The sequence below is a fragment of the Malurus melanocephalus genome, unplaced genomic scaffold (genome assembly GCF_030028575.1).
Source record: "Malurus melanocephalus ecotype Western Australia unplaced genomic scaffold, MMel_1.1 scaffold_2, whole genome shotgun sequence".
NCBI lineage: Eukaryota > Metazoa > Chordata > Aves > Passeriformes > Maluridae > Malurus > Malurus melanocephalus.
In genome coordinates this window covers 473,374-491,117 of record NW_026623234.1, presented here as the reverse complement: position 1 = coordinate 491,117, position 17,744 = coordinate 473,374, and positions in this window count along the sequence as shown.

Here is a 17,744-nt window from a genome sequence, read left to right as displayed (position 1 = left end):
TGTGTGTGTAGGGAGACTAACAGCTTTAAAATTTTTCATCATTTCACTATTCAGATTCTTTTTTGGCAGTTCTTCCCATCTTCTTTCATTTAGTCTAAGGTAGCTTTTGAGACATCCATGAGTCCAGAACTTCACATAGGTTTCCTTTATTGCTAGTATCCATTACATTCTGTCCTCAGTTTTAGATTCCCTTGTTCAAAAAATAGCATTCCTTGTGCCATTTTTGTCACTTTCCAGTTCTGTCTTTTGTCTGACCACATTACTGTCACACAGTTCCATCTTGCCCATTGCTGTTATCAGCTCCTTACACCTCCTTTCTCAAGTGTGCATTAGATTTAAATATCACTATAATGATACAGCAGGGACTCCAAAAGTGCCACAAATTAGATTTGAAAGCGTATATTAAAATGAGCTCTCTCTTTCCCTGCATACCAAGAGGGATATTAGGAGAAACTGCGATAACTGAACGTTTCCAACTCCCTGGAAATCAATGGCAAAAGCAGCAGAATAAAAGTGCAGAAAAATACAAGGGAAAATCAGTGTAGTATACTGGTAGAATTAACAAGATAAAAACCTAGGTTTTAATCAGAATATATTTGTCATAGAACAYAGTAAGAAGCATTCTGGCTGCTACCTTTTAGCAGTTAACTTCTGCCCTTAGGTACGAAGGTTTACATTCTAGTAAATTTTTATCATGTCTAAGTTCTCATTATCCATGTAAATGTATAATTCTTTATTAATTCCATTTAAGCTCTTAACCTCAATTATATCCTGTGGCAGAAAGTTCCACAGGTTAATGACGTATCATGTTTAAAAATTTTCTCCTTTCATCAGCTTTATATTTATCTTTTAGCAATCCTTTCTTTATTACCTTATTACAATTTATGTAATTTCCTAGAAATTGCCTTTCTTGTACTCCAGCTCTGTTTTTTGTTGTTTTTTTTTTTCTTTTCTCAAGAGCAGAAAATTTGACAGTTTACCTTTTTTTATTATTTAAACAAGGCATATCTAAAATAATTAAAATATGGGAGACCAACATCAACATTTCTTCTTTGACCTCAGGGTCATCTACAGAACAACTTCCAATATTTTATTTGATGAACAGAACTAATACAGAAAGTTATCATGCAATAAAATGTCATTCCTGAAACAGACACTGTATAGAAGAAATAGGTCTTCAGTCTGACTATTGTGCTTGTTAACAAATTTGATATTACGTTAATTAACTTTTTAAACCTGAAACTGCATATTATGAATAAAATAACAATCAAATCACCTTGTTTCTCAAAAGCCTAACCAAAACAAAAGACAATGGATATTATWAGCAAAGAATTGAACTGCAACAAACATTTAGTTGGGCCATGGAAATGAATTACTCAGGTTATATTTTTCAAATACAGAAATATGGTATGAGCAATGATAAAATCTCTGGAGATAAAATTTATGTAAAGAGTGTCTTTTCTAGATTCTTGAGTGTTACATGTAGCCATATACATAACCTGCTGTCTTTTGCAGCCATTGACTGATATATTGTTTATTGGAAATGTCTCTTCTAAATATGAGAAATCAATGTTGCCAAAGTATTATTACATTTCTAGATCTATGTTTCCTAATTCTAATTTTCCAAAAGGCTTATCAAAGGCAACATTATGACATATTTAATGATTTAACTTAATTTTGCCTGATTAATGCATTCAATTTTTTCCCCTTGCAGTCTTCACTTATTAATTCTGGTATGTTATTGTTGCAGGAAGATAGTGATTGATCATCAAGAGATTGCCTGCAAAACCATTGTCAACAATAGAATCTTTCCTTGTGCTTTTTTTGGCTGTATGTATTTCCAGTAGATACACCAGACAAGTTTTTRATATGTATTAGACACACAGATCCAGTACAGCTGGGCAAAAAATGTTAAGATCCTCTTTGTTTTATTTGCCCCAAGCAGATAAAGAAAGTTCCATTTTGTTTGGCTGAGTTCCTTCCTAGCACAGACCTCTCTAAAAGGGCTTGTAGAATTTCACTTTGCTAAGGAAAACAACTAGACTTGATGAATTATTTAAATTGTGTTGTCTGGGTGACACTTCCCACCTCAGTGTCTTAAGGATACGCTGCAAACTTGGAGAGGTAAAGAGAAATAAGCAAGGAGAGCTGGCTCTCGTGGCCTTCATCTTTTACATCCRTAAAGGAATAACTCTTGACTTTTGAACTGGTCCATTGATCTGAAACTGTGGGAAGAATCAGCTTGGAAGCTCMCTGGCCCACATCTCCTTTGACTGACACTTCAAAGAAGAGTTTAAGTTCAGTTCTTCACCCTTGTCGGTTCTACATTTACACAAATATAGAAAAATAAATCCTTAAAAATGAGGATTTAAAATGAGACTCAAATTTCATGAATCCATTTTTCTGGCACAAGTTCAATGGACTGAGTTTTATGAAAACTCCAAGAAGAATGAAAATGGAGGTGAAGGTCCATTTTTAATGCATCTTTCTGTGGTTTTCCTGGTCTCTGTAGTCTCTGCTATATAAAAATCCCTAACAATTCTTGTGGTTTCTGAGATACAATGACCTTTTTCCTTTTACCTATCTTCTGTTTAACTACAAGTGAATTCCAGAAYGTCATCAGCCCCATAGCTGATAATTATTTCAGCACAAATCCTCAAAGACTAAGTATCATGCCTCTTGGTACAATGCTTAACTAAATCATACTTGGTAAAATAATACAAATTTTAATGAATTTCATTTGATAAAATTCACAGCAGACTTATTAGACATATGTAAGTCTGACATATGWATAAAGTAAAAATGTTTTTTAAAAGTAGGGTAATATCAGTAATTCTGTGTTGGATTTGTGGAAACGTAGGAAGCATCTGTCCTCCCTGTAGTAAGGCTCAGAGACAATGACAGGCCTGGGAACAGAACCAGATTCTCCCATGTGTTATTGCTGTGACAATAGTGTCTTTCCTTGCACACTCTGTAGTGTTCTCAGGCTTTTGGTGTTCGAGGAATGGTGGGTGAGACTTTTCAGACTGTAATGATAAGTACAATAGAGTGCTRGAAGTATGTGATACAGTTATTTTCTCTTCTGGTAATCTGTCTCCCTTTACTAATTGTAAGGAACAGGGAAAAAGTAARTTTGAAAGACATTTTTCATTATACAGTTTGTTTTCTTTTTACTTCTCTTAACATTAACTTTAAAATGAAAGGTCACTTCAATATTAAACAAAAAGAGAAAACTCTTGTTCCAAAAAGATTAGAATGAAACTATTTCCCTTATGAAGAAAGTTTTTTTCACTTTTCCTTAAGAAAGTGCCAATCAAATTGACATATTCATGTTAAAGGTTGTGGGGTTTTAACAAAAAAGGTATTTTCTAGAAGAAAAAGAAAATGTTTTTTTCAGTTCTAATGAAGTGTTGTGTTTGAGACACGGATAGAAAATTCAATAATTCATGAGGTAAAATAAGACCCAGTTAATTGTAGCTTAGTGGCTGTGCCCTTCAAATCTAACAGAAGGAAACTTGTTCAGTCACAAAGCCAGAAGATAATTCAAACATACTCTAGCAAGTATGCACATAGATAAGGAATAGCTGCTTTGTACGGGCTTGTTTTTTGACCATAAATATACTTCCAGACTACTCTCCAGGACACCTACCAGTTACAGCACTCTTATCAGTTCCAGCTGAGCATAAAAGGTTGCTGTAGACTTGGGAATGTCAGAACAATCCCATTTCAGATGGTGATTTTTATACAACTCTCAGATTGTGCTACATGGCACTGTGGCATGATATAAAGGAACAAATGTAAAATGTTAGTTTCTTGCTATCACTGAGTGAAAGTGACAGTGAGTTGAACAGGCACGTACAAACTCTACTGTAAGCAGAGATTTGCCATGGCCCATTAGGGACCCATGTGCATCGAGGGACAGCTGTTTATTAAGGCACAGGTCATAGTGAGGGGCCTTTGCTCATCCACAACTGAAGCTGTTGGTCCTGGCTGGAGCATGCAAAGGCTATTTTTTTTGAAATTGTCTAAATACAAAAACCTCTTCTTTAAGAGAAGAGAAGGGGTAGTACTAGTCCCAGTGTGGATTTTGGACTTAGAGGGGCCACAGAATGGCTTTAGGAGAATAGGAGGATGGGCAAAAGGTCCATTGGTTTAGATACAGACAAAGATCACAGTGCTCTACTCAAGTAGATCATGGGTGACTTTGTAGATATTAGGGTAGTCAGCAGAGGATAAAAGCTTGTTCAGGGACATTTTTGGTGACAGCCTTGCTTCAGGAAATTTCAGAACTTCTCACAAAGTCATACTGTGAAAAGCTTTCTCGGGAACCATAAGAACTGTAGCCAGTGAAAACACTGCAGAAGAAACATAACAGATCAAACTTTCTGTCATGCTGGCCATCAGTTTTCATGGCTCCCAGTGTCTGTCTATTTCTAACATTAAATTCTAACAAATTTGAACATGTACTAGAGCAGGATTTTCAGAACCAAAGACCCCACTGAAAAAAAAAAAGTTTGTAAGCCCCCTAGTATCTTGTGAAACAACTCTTCTTTCTCAGAGACAAATGGTGTCCAATATGAGCTTCTGTATTCATCTGCCCTATGATGACAGCTAAGAGAAGTCATTCATGCAAAAAGATGATAGCACTTGACAAGCAAAATCTGTAGTTTATTAATAATTAAAAATTATTCCCATGTTCTCTTACTGATTGAATATTTAATCATTTGTTCAGTCAATACCAATGTCTCATTTATTATTCATTAAAGATAAATACTGTGTAGTGCTTCTGGATTGAAATGTGTTACACCAAGATTATTAAGAGCACCCAGAGTTGATTTATTATTTAGAAATCGATTAAACTTTTGTACAGAATTTAATGACTTAAATAACCCTTCAGATTTTTAAAGTTAATAATAAGTTTTATTTAAAGATTGGTTACGGTGAACACGAGCAGTAATGATGAAAAAAGAAATTCTCAGACCTGAGTTTAACAATTAAAACTGAGATTGTTTTGGAGAGAAACACATAACTAATATCAAACCTTCCTCACACATATAGAGTGACTTCCTTCTTTTTTTAATGTAGAAGTACAACAGAACGTGCTGTGCCATAAGCTTGCCACSACTTAGTCCAGTCTCCTGAGGAATCATCAGAACTCCACTCCATCCCCTCACCTTTTACCCCCTTCACATTATGTTRCTTGACCTTTTTGAAGGAACTCATGTATGATTTATGGAAGTTTTGCTGTACCTCTTGTTCTTCGTCTGCATCCTGAATGAAGTCAAAGATCAGGAAAGGAGAGTTTCATCTCTTCACATCCTCTCAGCGGTAACTTGCCACCTGAGGAGTATAAGGAGATAAGACACTTCTTTCTTCTCGGCAAGTGGACAGTCAGCTTAGCAGCAAAAGATCTGCCATCTCTCTCTAAACGGGTTTCTGTCGACTCATAGTTACTAACTGCTCAGTGAAACCAGTCTCCAAAATGAAAAGCCTTTGATTTTTATAACTCCTTAATTGCTGGGGCAAACCTTGAGGCTGCAGCTCAGGTCAAGAAATTTAACTTACTTGAGGAGACTMAGAAGAGAATAAGTCACATCTGAGTGGATCAAATAACAGCTATCTATTGTTTAACAGCTATAACAGCTATATTGTTTATACCTTCCAATTAGAGATCTCTGGCTATATATGTTGTAATTTTGGAAAAAAATAAATAGTTCAGTTTATTAGTTTTTCATAAATAAATAAAATCCCCTTGATGTATGAACAAAAAAAAAACTGAAGGTTTTCCTGTACTACTTTCTTTCCAAGCTTATTATTCAAGGTTTGGAGCTCTTTTTCTTTCTTTCAAATAATGCAGGCCTTCCCAACCTCACTAAAAAAAAATTTTCTGGTCATTCTTTTCTCAAACATGGGAAACTGTTTGAAAGAGTTCAGCTAGCTGAAAATATGTATAGACTTACAGACTGTAAGGGCCATTGAAATRGCTGCCCTGTGGTTTCTTCCTGCCTCCAGCAAACCATATTTCCTGAAATACYATTTTTCCCCATGCTTCTCAGTTAGGCTCACGCTGACTTTGGTGTTGGATGCCAAAGCAGGCACCAGGGGAGAGAGCCTTGATAGTTCATAGCTACTTCAACCCCTTCAGAGAACCCCTTCAGGTCAGTGGAGACTGAAATTTAGAGATATTCTCACCAAAATTTAGAGATATTTTCTCCCATTCTGGTTTATCTGTACTTAAGAAGAATAGGGGGCACCTCTGCTCCTCCTAGGTAGATTTCCCCCTCTCAAAAGCATATCTTTCTTTTCTCTGAGTATACACATTGCTTAGACTACAGATATGCACATTTTCCATGCAGGAGAAGGAGGATATTTCTCTGCACATTTTGTGTGCTGATTCACTCTTATTTTAGGAAAAGTGAATGTAAATGTCAGAGAGAACAGACAGAAAGGTTTTAAAGTAATTGTTGAAAAAGCACCAAAGTTGYGTGTGCAGCAAAGCAAGGGGTCTCCTGTGTTCAGTGCAGAGGCGGTTGTAGCAGAGCACCAGAGCTGGCAGGAGGGAGGGAGTCTGCTTCSTTACGGAAAGACTTGGTGGAGAAGAGAGGCTTGAGGAAAAGCAAGTTTTGTATGTAGCCTTTGGCTGCATCCTAACAAGCTAGACAATTAACAGTGAGTGCCCTGCCATGGGAAGGAGTAACATCTTCTCATCTGTCATACAAGAGACAAGTTAAAATAACTCCTACTCTGTATGKGTCCACAAAGGCTTGTCACAGGCTTTACCCCGAGAGCATTTCCTCATTAAAAGTGAAGGGTAGAGACAGAGTGTAAATATCACCACTTCTCTGTAGTTCTACCTGATGTTGGTTTTATTGAATCAAAACCCTCCTTTTCTTTAAATTTAGATGGCTGGAAAGGGAGTGTGTCCAGCTTGAGAAAGGCTGCTTGGCATTGCTGTGAGACACTGTGGGGCTGAATAGAGCAGAGTGAAATTCAGGAAGAAATGTGATTCAGGGGTGAGCAGAGGATGAAAGTGCTGATCTGGGGAGGTCTTCAATAAAGACACATTTGCTAATTGTTATAAATGCAAAATATCTGTCAGCATATTTCTAAACACATTGTAATTAAGATTAGATTACGTGTGTCTAACTACATAATTAATTTCTTCACATTATAATTATAGAAACCAGAAGAAAATTGAGTGATTACAATATAATTAACATAAATAATCATTAGAAAAGACATTAGAAAAGCACTTTTGAGTTCTTAAAGAAAAATTTTGGAGTTAGATAAAGAATTCTGACTATTTTTTAATTTATAGTAAAACCTTGAATAGTGTTAACCCCTCAATGACAAAATGATTTCTGTGTTCCAAAACAATTTGAAGGGTTCCCAATGTGCTGCTTAATACTGTGTATTAGAAAGAAAAAGAGTCACTAAAAAGACAGGACTTTGGCACTTTCAATTATGACTTTAAWGTAACTTCTAGTCTAGAAGATGTAACCAGCTAGGAAGAAGGGAAAAAGAATTTAAAATAAATAAATCTTTGGAAATGTAGAGTGGATTGTGTGCTGTAGAAGATTCTGGTAACTTGAAAGCTTTGCACTTACAGAGACCCATCTTAAAAATTAATCACATCAAGAGAAACGCTTTCATCTGAAAATGACTGTGCTGGGCCTATTTATGACAGACTTCATGGATCAAATTCATTGAAAATATAGTTAATGAGATTTTCAGTGGAACTCAGAGCTGGTATGGGACCTGAAACTCATTTGAAGTCTTTCACATGTTATAGTTGGATCTTTTTTTTAATGTTGTTTTAAAGAAAAATGTGTTTCTATTAGTTYATAACTAATCAGATCACTGGCATGAAGACTTTAGGGCTCTGTACTCTTTGGTATTTATTTTGCCTTTACGTATATTGAATGGAGCGTAATTCCATTAATAGGRAAAAAAAAAAAGGACTAGAAATGCATTATTTACATTCTTGAGAACAAGAAAGTAAAACAATGAATACATCCTTYTCTTAATGGGTTGAACTGTTCAAATGCTCCAGTTTCATTTTGCGGGTACAGCAGAAAATAGTGTATTATGATTTACATGTATATCTCAAAAATGCTCAGAATACGTGATGTGTGTTCATGTCAAACATCCATTGGATGTGTGACTTCACCCACATCTATTAACTGCTAGTTTTGGGCACAGTACTTACACTTCTCACTGGTCCTTCTGTCACTAGGGAATATTTTTGCTGGGTTCGAATCTTTATTTCCTTTATGAGTCTGCAGTATTAAAAGTTTGTTAATGCTATTTTTTAATAATTAACGTTATGTCTTTGAACCTTACACTTTGTTGTAAAATGCTGGAAAATATTAGAATGGTTTAGATATATTTAAATATTTCAATAGAATACAAATAAATTAAAAGGAAGCATTGAAATACTGCAGTCTTAACCTTTCCCTCTCCCCACATTTCTACATGACATCTTAATCAAATCCATGGTATGGGAATGTGTGTGATATAAATGGATTTCCTCTCAGTGTTTGTTTTGGTTGTAAAAAACATCTTCCATTAACTGTGTGAGATTTCAAGTTTGGAGAATGACCATTTTTTGTCCCTATAACCGTATTGATCCCTGTGTTGTTCAAAGCCTTAGGAATTATAGTTATAAATTCCATGACAAAAACACTAGAGTCTTCCAGCACTTCTGTCCTATGGAATAAAGATCAATGATGAGGAGGAATGCAAGGTTTGAGCTCCTGATATTTGATGTGYTTCTTTCATTTGGCACTTTGCTGGCAAGGAAACTCCTATAGACACAGCAATACAATGAAGCAAATACTAAAGGAAATGGAGATTATTGTTGGCTTAAGCTACTAGGAGGCATTTTCCAGCTCTGAGGCAGGAATTTTACTCTCTTAATGGAGATAATGTTTTAGATGTCCAGTCTATTCAAACATAATGAATGGTTTATAACTTCCATCATGACCTGTGAGAAATAGTTTGCAGAGTCTTCTTTATAACTGATAATGGACAAAATGAACCACAGTCCTGGATCTCCTTCCAGCTTTAGTTGTTGGGAATCTGTAAGAAGCCAAAAGACAGTAGAATATGCAGAGTTTCACAATTCTGCCTAAGGCAAGCTGCTTATTAATTAAAGTGTCACAATCTATCAGAAATTCTTGACTTCAGAATGAAAGGGTCAGACAGTAATCATTTGAAGGCTAGGAAATTATCACCTTTGACAAATTCACTTTAAAAAGTAGTATTTTGTGTTTGCTTTCTTTTTCTAAATTTGATCACATACACTGCAATAAAATTACCAGGAGAGGAGAGTATTCTTCAGTGGGTAATAATCAGCTGACATTTTTCTGTCTCTAAGACTACAGAAAGGCTTAATTCAGAAAGAGGTGATCCTATATTTATATATATATACAATTTCTGGCACTGAATTTGTATTTTAACCTGTAAAGTATTGTATTTTAAACTTGATTTATTGTATTTTAAACTTGATTCTCCCCGACACACAGCACTAAAGTCACATAATTCAGCTTTGGTCAGCTGCAGCAGAAAACATGTCTGATGAACAACTTCAAATGAAAACTTCTTCAGCAGCTTGCTGCTGGATCATTCAGTTGTGTGGGGGAATGTATTGGGGTCAAATATCAAAATTCTCAGTTTTGTGATAATACTGAGGACTTTCCAGAAAATACCATGCCTCATCCAGTTCCAGGCAGTGCTGGCAAAGAGAAAATTGATTTCCRCTATTACAGTTGTGTCCATCTTCACACGTGCAATCCAAAGGATGGAGACTCCCTTTAAGGGATAGTTCTGTATTTTCCAAAGTTTGTGAACAAAAACTGTGGTAAGACTGATAATTAAACTTCACATTTCAGAGCTGTGGTAAGGTGTTGCCAGTGTCCAGCCTTCCCAAATCCCAGCAACAGCTTCGGATTGTGCTAACCTCTGTGGGGCTGTGGAAAGCCCATCTGTTCACTCAGCCTTCTAATGGTTGCACATTAGCTATGCTGAGTTTTTGTTTATAGTCTTCCTAATATAATAGGTTGGATGTTACCTTTGTGTTTATGTTGTTATAGCATAGGCTTCCKATTACAAATATACGTTCCCTTCCTTTGCAGGCAATGCTGGCAGTATGATGYTGAGTGGAATCTAGTTGCAAAATAAATTCACCTCAAGGCACTTTTTTAATAAATCAAAACATACATTTAGAAATAAATCTTCACAAAGTGGCATTAATCCACAGAAAATCTGCTTACTAAATGTTAAACATCACTAAAAAAATCTTATTTAACAGAAGAACTTTGAGTACGATATCTGATTTGACTCTAGATCAGCAATGGGCATTCTGATGTTGCCAGACACTTATTCTTTTGATTGTGTATTAAATTTTCTTTACAGATGTCCAATCTGCTCTGTTGCAAGTTTGACATCAGTAGAACTCATGGAGACTCAAGAAGGTTACCTGTCATTTCCCACTGTTTGAAGTAAGAATTGTATCTTTACTTTTCAAAACATGTACAAGAGCCCTATCAAAACTATCTCTACAGGGCTGCTGTGAATACTACATCAGACAAATATGCACATCTTAGGAGAAATTCTGCAGTTATGAGAATCCTATGCCAGTTTAATTATGCTGCTGAGATATCAGGCAAAGTTTGAGATACTTATCTAAATCAAGCTATAGTGAATTGTCTCCTGACTCTGTTCATTGCTGATTCACCCTTAAATTTAAATGGAGCTTTTGTTAAGAGTGATTTGAATCACTATTATTTTACTATATACATATTTTTCCAATAAAAGATAGTAGTTAATTATTGCAGTTGAAATGTCTCTCTTGGTATCAGGGTTTTTTTTTCCTTCCTTCACTTTTTTGGCTTATCACCACTGACACCATTTCAGTTTGACAGCCCCTCTTTATAATTTTGCTAAGGCTGACAAAGTCCAGTAAATGCATTGGCTAAGTACCAGCAGCCACRTTTCTTTCACTACATGTTACCTTTAATAGTGAAATCCCTAACTGGTGCTCCACACAACCCCTCTGATTCAAGCATGTTGGCACTAGTTAGGTGGACAAAGTGATGTAAAGGAGTGTGGTCCAAATCTGAAGGAGTTTGAGGGCTTTTACCTTTTTTTTTTTCCTTTGATATTTTGGCTCTTAAGGAAGTGCAGTTCTGGTCTACTGATGTGAAGAAAACTAATTTCTCTCTTGCAAGCACTTACATTCAAGCCATAAAAGACCTTCACCTGGCATTGTTGGGTTTCACCCAGCTCCTGTTTAAAATATGTTTAAAAGGTTCTTATCACATCATAGCCTACATTATGCCAAGGTGATTTCAYTACCAGCTTGGGAGCTACTTTCTTATTACTGCCCACCTGTACCCAGTCTTCTTCTTATTTTGGAAGCTTAAATTTGGGGATTGCTTATTGCTGAATGAAATTTGAAKGCAACAGGCACCTTCTGCAATTGTTTTTAAAAGGTTTCAGTCAGTTCCTCTGATCTTATTGGTGATGTCCATTTTTTTCCTTTACCGAAAAAAAWGAGAAGTTCCAAAATTACAGAAGTAGAGGTTTGAATAAAATGTTGTTGACATGTTCATAATTTTTTTAAAAGCTTTGGGACATAAGTCAACATGAATGAGCAGTAATTTCATAACTGCTTCTTCCAACATCTCTTGAAAATTACTCTGAARCATGGCACTGCTTCACCTTAGAGTCAGAGTTTTTTGCTACATGGAAAGCTTATTCAGTCCACTCATGTGATTTCTCTGTTTCAGGCAAATTAATAGAAATGTTGCTTCAATGAAAGAATTGCAGAATAACTACAATGAAAGCACAGGCAARCCAGACACCAAGATATCACAACAGTTCCATTCTTTGAAACAGCTCAGCTGTGCAAGTTTTCACCACAGAAGTACATCTTGGGGGAGTACTGGAGGAAACTGAGCTACACAAATTAATTCTGCTCGGATTAGTTTGTTACTGTACTATTTTACAGCTTTATTTGCAATAAGCAAGCGAAAAGTAGATATGAAATATAGCTGTTCTACCTCTGGCAAAATCATATACAGTCTGGATAGAAGGAGATTACAAATGAAAAAACAGCAGATAATTTAGCCTACACATTTCACAAAATTGTGCTTCAAGCTAAATATGAGATAGATGGTGCTTGCAAAATCTAGAGAAAATCTCTAAGTAAATGTATCAGATTTATAGGCAGGTTTTACAGAAATGAAGGTAAAGTATAGAATAAAATATGTCTGTCTAACAAGCCTTGACTGAACACTAATTAATATCATAGTTTTTTATTTATGTATCAGCTATGCAAAGAAGCCACAAAGAAGTCCTTAAAAAAAAAAAAAAAAAAAAAAAAAAAAAAAAAAAAAAAAAAAAAAAAAAAAAGAAAAAAAAAAAAAAAGCTTCCATATTAGAATCACCGAGTAACTATACAGTTACTAGTATCAGCATGAATACAGCCTATTAGGCTTGTGCAGGTAAAGTATAAATTGATCTGAGGCAGAATAGTTTACAGTTGTTCTGAAATTACTGCTGGCTACTATGAGAAATTGGTCTTTTTAGTCATTTGCTGTAAGTGATTTCAAATCCTGATCAYTGTGCTGTTGTTAATTACACATTTTCTTGAGATAGTGTAATGGAAGATGTTAAAAATAGAAATACAAATTAGGTTTACCCGTATCATTAATTCCTCTCCCTTTCCAGGCTGTCATTGAAACTGTCCCTGTCTTCTTCAAACTGTCAGAGTTCTTTTTCTACAGCCAAGGAAAAGCATCATTTACAGTCAAGTGGTAAAGGAGTATCCAAATGGAAAACATGTCTTGATTGTTCCAAAATTTTTTATATCTGCCCTGTAGATTTCTAGCAGGGTGATTGTCAAGGYTGTGCAAATTGCTGCAGATGTGGAGAATGTACATATGTATTAATGGCTGGATGAAAAAGGTGGCTAAAAAGATGCTTTTATTCTGTCACTTATCAAAAAGTAGTTCTACACTGAACTACTTCATCTCTTCAGCTTTGTTTGAGAAGATAAACAAATTGAATTTTTTAACATTGTCAATGCAAAAAAWTTCTGTTATCTTTGTGCAATTTTTGAAAGTTGCTTCTCCACCCTTTTAACTTTTTAAAAATCCTCTAAAGATATGAGAATTTGAATATATGTGATTTTCTGGTTTTCATTACATCAATCATATGCAAACATACTTTTCTYGTGCCCACTACAACCTGTTGATTTTTCCAGCAATCTTAATATCCAGTCTGACAAAACTGCATACTAGAAGTTTGCCTTGAGTTGCTAGACTGTTCTCACTCTTTTTATGTTTATCTGATTCTTAAGTTGAGGTCCTTCTTTTATATATTTTTGCTGCCTTTGTTGGCTTGGTTGAGATTGTACCTAAATTCAGTTTTAATTCCATTACAACAATTCTCCTTATCAGTTATTGGTATGAAATGAGGAAAAAAATCACTCATCATGGCTTCCAGATAACATGTAGAATGAATGCTCTGTGTTTAAGCAACATATCAAGTTGGGTTTTTTCTTCCCTCTGAAATATCAAATAAGCAAATTGGGTAGCTACTGAGAGAACCTGGGAAAAAGAAGAGAAAATTTCTCTAAAGTCTCAGTGCACTCTACTCAGTTTTGTAAACACTTAAAGCTCTTGCTAATTCAATGGATGGCARTTCATTTTTCAAAAAGCTACTCAGAACTTTCTATTGTAGTTTCTGCATGGATTACTGTAAAATGAGTAAACCAAAAAAAAAGTCAAGACTTCTCTCTCTACATGCTAAAATTCCTTTTAAATGTTTGTGTGTGTTAGCAAAAATATGTCCAACCTTCACTTGTGTGGTGTTTCTACAGCAGCTTCTGTGAGAAAAGCTGGCCCAGCAGCACCATCCTTCTGTGTCTCACACGGTGGAGCATTCTTGCTTTCTCTTTGCAGAGTTCTGACAATCTACCTCTATTAAGAAAAATATTCATGAGTAGACAGGCAGCATTGCTGAAACAAGAGAGGACACATAACTGAATCAATGGGCTGGAGAAAAACAGCACGATGTTAGTGTTTGATTTATAATGAGATTGGGCTATCGTGGTACCTAAAAGTTAGGAAAAAGGGAAGAAATTTAACAAAGAGAAGAAAGTAAAAAAAAAACCAAAAAAACAAACAAACAAAAAAATTGTGCCATTAATTTTGTCWATAACTCTTATTTTTACAAAGAAGGAATAAATTTTGCTACTGATCATTGCAAGGCGAATWACTCATTCCTGTTCTGAGAAATACCTTCTAAGTATCACAGAAGGCCTGAACTCCACCAGATAATGCATTTCCTTACTAAGTACGAGCTTTGAACATTAATGGAGCCAGGAATCATTGTTGCCTCATCTCTTTAGTGTGTCCAGGAGGTGAAAGCATCAGAAAAATACCGAATTCACAGAAAAACCTATGGATTCTGAGAAACTCCCTTCAGCTGTTAGACCCCAAATTTTTCTATTTTGTGCAATGCTGCCAAAACTTGAGAAACAAGTTCTTCATAATCCCCTTTTTTTAAATATACCTGGCGCATAACTTGGGATCAAAAATTGTATACAAACAAATAGGGAACAATCATGAGACTAAGACCATGGAATGCCAACATCCATAGGATATGTGAGCAAACCAATAAAACAAGGGATGTTATTTCAGCATTCAAGTTCTGTTAGGAAATATTTTCTAACAGAAAAAGCARCAAATTAATTATTTCACTGAATTTRTTGCTTTCTTCGATTTTTAAATAATATTCCTGGCATTGGGAATAAGACACAGTGCAAATACTTGCAAGGAAAAGAGACTGGACAGCTGATATGTAGGAAATAGGAGTGGAATACGTTAAAAAATTATTAGAGATCTGAGAAGTTCCAGAAAAAAAACAAAAACACAAAGATGAATAAAAATGTTTAAAGGATTTTGGTGGGGTAAAACTAGAAATGTTGGGCGAGAAAATAATCTTAGTGATACAAAATTTGTTTTCAAGGAWGTTCTAACCATTTTGACCAGTAGAAAAGATGATATTTATAACTTGCCCAGCCTTTGTCTCCTTGTATGGAGACGTTTACTGTCAGCTGCAGTGATTACTGATCAGTTCCTGGTCATGAGAGCATGAAAGAATGAGCAGAAAAAACCCCAATATTAGCATCTTAAACTGTTGTGAACACTAAACTTCACTGCTATCTTTGGCAGGAAACCAGAAATTCTACTTGTCTGAAAGTTCTCACATTTTGAAAATAATTTTTATCTTCAACCAAGTGGAAAAGCTGACATTTCAAAACATTTCATAGACATGTTCTGGTTGTTTTTTTGTTTTTTTGTTTTTTTGTTTTTTTGTTTTTTTTTTTTGTTGTTTTTTTTTTTTCAAAAGAAAGAAAAAAATCAAATATTGAAGCGCTTTGTTTTGATTGTGTAGACAAAACACAGCGAATAATATAAACAAATGAAAAGTCAGCATAGGATGAAACAAGACTGATTTCAATCCTGCATTATAACTTTGAATTTTTTAAGAAAATATTTTTGAATATTTGAATGTTTTCAGCACGTGCACACTATTGTGAAACAATTTTTCACATGACATAGCATTGTCTAAAGTGAACACTATTTTTTTTGTAGCCTCTTTATATAATTTTCTTAAAAACAGCTGTACAATAAAAATTATGTAACAGCTATAAAAATAATGGTTGCCATCTTTCTTTTCATAGCTTATTTTAAGAGATAGTGAAATGCTTAACTGTGATCATCTGAATAAGTTTTTACACAATTTTCATKCTGGAAAATAATTTGCTCATTGATGTTCTCATAACTACAAATAATATTCATCAGATGAATTTGAAATATAGGTAAACAAARCCAGAAAATATCAATGAAAATTGTAAACTGAATTCAAAATGAGTGGAAGTGCATCTCTTGTTAAGTGTATCCCATTCAAATATTCATATAAGATATTATTTCTCTTTCCAGAATGAGTCAGACTGGTTTAAGGTATGTGATCTGTTGTTTTTTAAAATGAGTTTATGAAAACCTCATTTACATTTTCATTTAAACACAATATAATTATTCAGACTTCAAATATCTTTTCATAACATTTGTGATAGCATAGCATGAGGATCTGAAACACACAGAATATTTGTAGGAATTTCAAATGCAATCAAACTGAAATTTATACTAAGACAACAACAAATATAATTGCAGAAAAATTCCTAGTCCCAGCTTGAAAAATTTGAAGGTCAGTTTCTAATYTGATGACAACTTTCTGACAACTCTAAAATATACATTTTAGAGAATATCTGAAGATATTTTACTTTTAAATAGGTRACCATCAAAAATCAGGTATCTATTTAGTAGTTTCAGATTGAAYTAATGTATTCTGTTTTCCAGGAAARAAAACATGCCCCTGGTTGGGTCTGATAAGAGAAGTTAGAAGAAGGTCAACATTCCTCTCTTTTCCTGGCATCATCTTTATGAAGAAATTGTACTCTGAACTCTCATATACAATGTGAAGACTAGAAATCATGTAAAGGTGAGTCTTATAATGTTATGTAACATCCATGTGTGAAAATTATTTCTATAGCCTTCATAATATGGTAATTTTGCAAATTCATAAATTGAATCTCAGCATAGAACAAGTATTTCCAAATTAAGGAATCTAAAGTTTTGGCGACTAAACAGAGTTCTTTGGTTTCCCCATAGCTCCAAAGTCACTGCTATGGATGAGAACATATTTCCTTTTCTGCTTGGTAGCTTAGTTCTGGCAATCTTTTGATGCACAGTCATGTTTAGTATTTAGATAGGAACAGCTTGCACTTCTATAGTGAGCTCTTATTAAAGTCACAGATACATTGAAGTCTTAACTCTGACATTACTCAGAGGAATTCATGCCACTGATTTCAAGAGAGCCAGTCTTGACACTTTTCATCCATTGAAAAGAAAAATTTCAATTCTGAGTTCRTATCAGCTAATGTTATGTATATTTTTAGTAGTATTTAAAAGACAAAATTAAGTGAATCCTTTTTTTCTCTATATTCAAAATTATGAGCATCAAACAAGTTCTCAGAACCAGGCACTCCTGAGGTCTTGAGCCAAGCCTTCTGATCAGAGCAGAATTAACACTGGGCATAAAGCATGTTGTTCAAGGTTTTGCTCATTTGGATCTGGGACACCACCAAGATGGAGAGTGCATTATATCCTCACAGGGTTTTTTCTTTTTTTTTAACAGTTATACAGGGGAGCATCTATTYTCCTTGCCTGGCTGATGTGCTGAAGTTTTCCCCTTTTTTGTACCCATAGCATGATGCTATGGGAAGCCAAAATATTCCAGTGTAAAGTTGGTTTTGTGAGGAGAAGGATTTAGAGCAGAAATACCACACATTGGAGTTGAACTGGCCAGACCTTGACAGTTTCATTGAGACTTGAAATTTACACTTCTACTAATTGACAGGGAAARTGAGATTAGGAAAACTGAAAAGTCCTCAGGCTTTGAGACTATATAAAATTTATCACATGACTTCTTAGGGTTTCTAAAATCCTACCTTCTGGAGTTTCGATAGTATTTGTTACACAAGGATAGTTGCTTTTTAATTTCACTCACTACATGAAAATATTTGTAATTTTCACRTCTTGTCTGATCAAAAAAAATTGACACAATTTATGTGCCAAAACGAACACTGAGTATTTGGACCACTTGTTTTC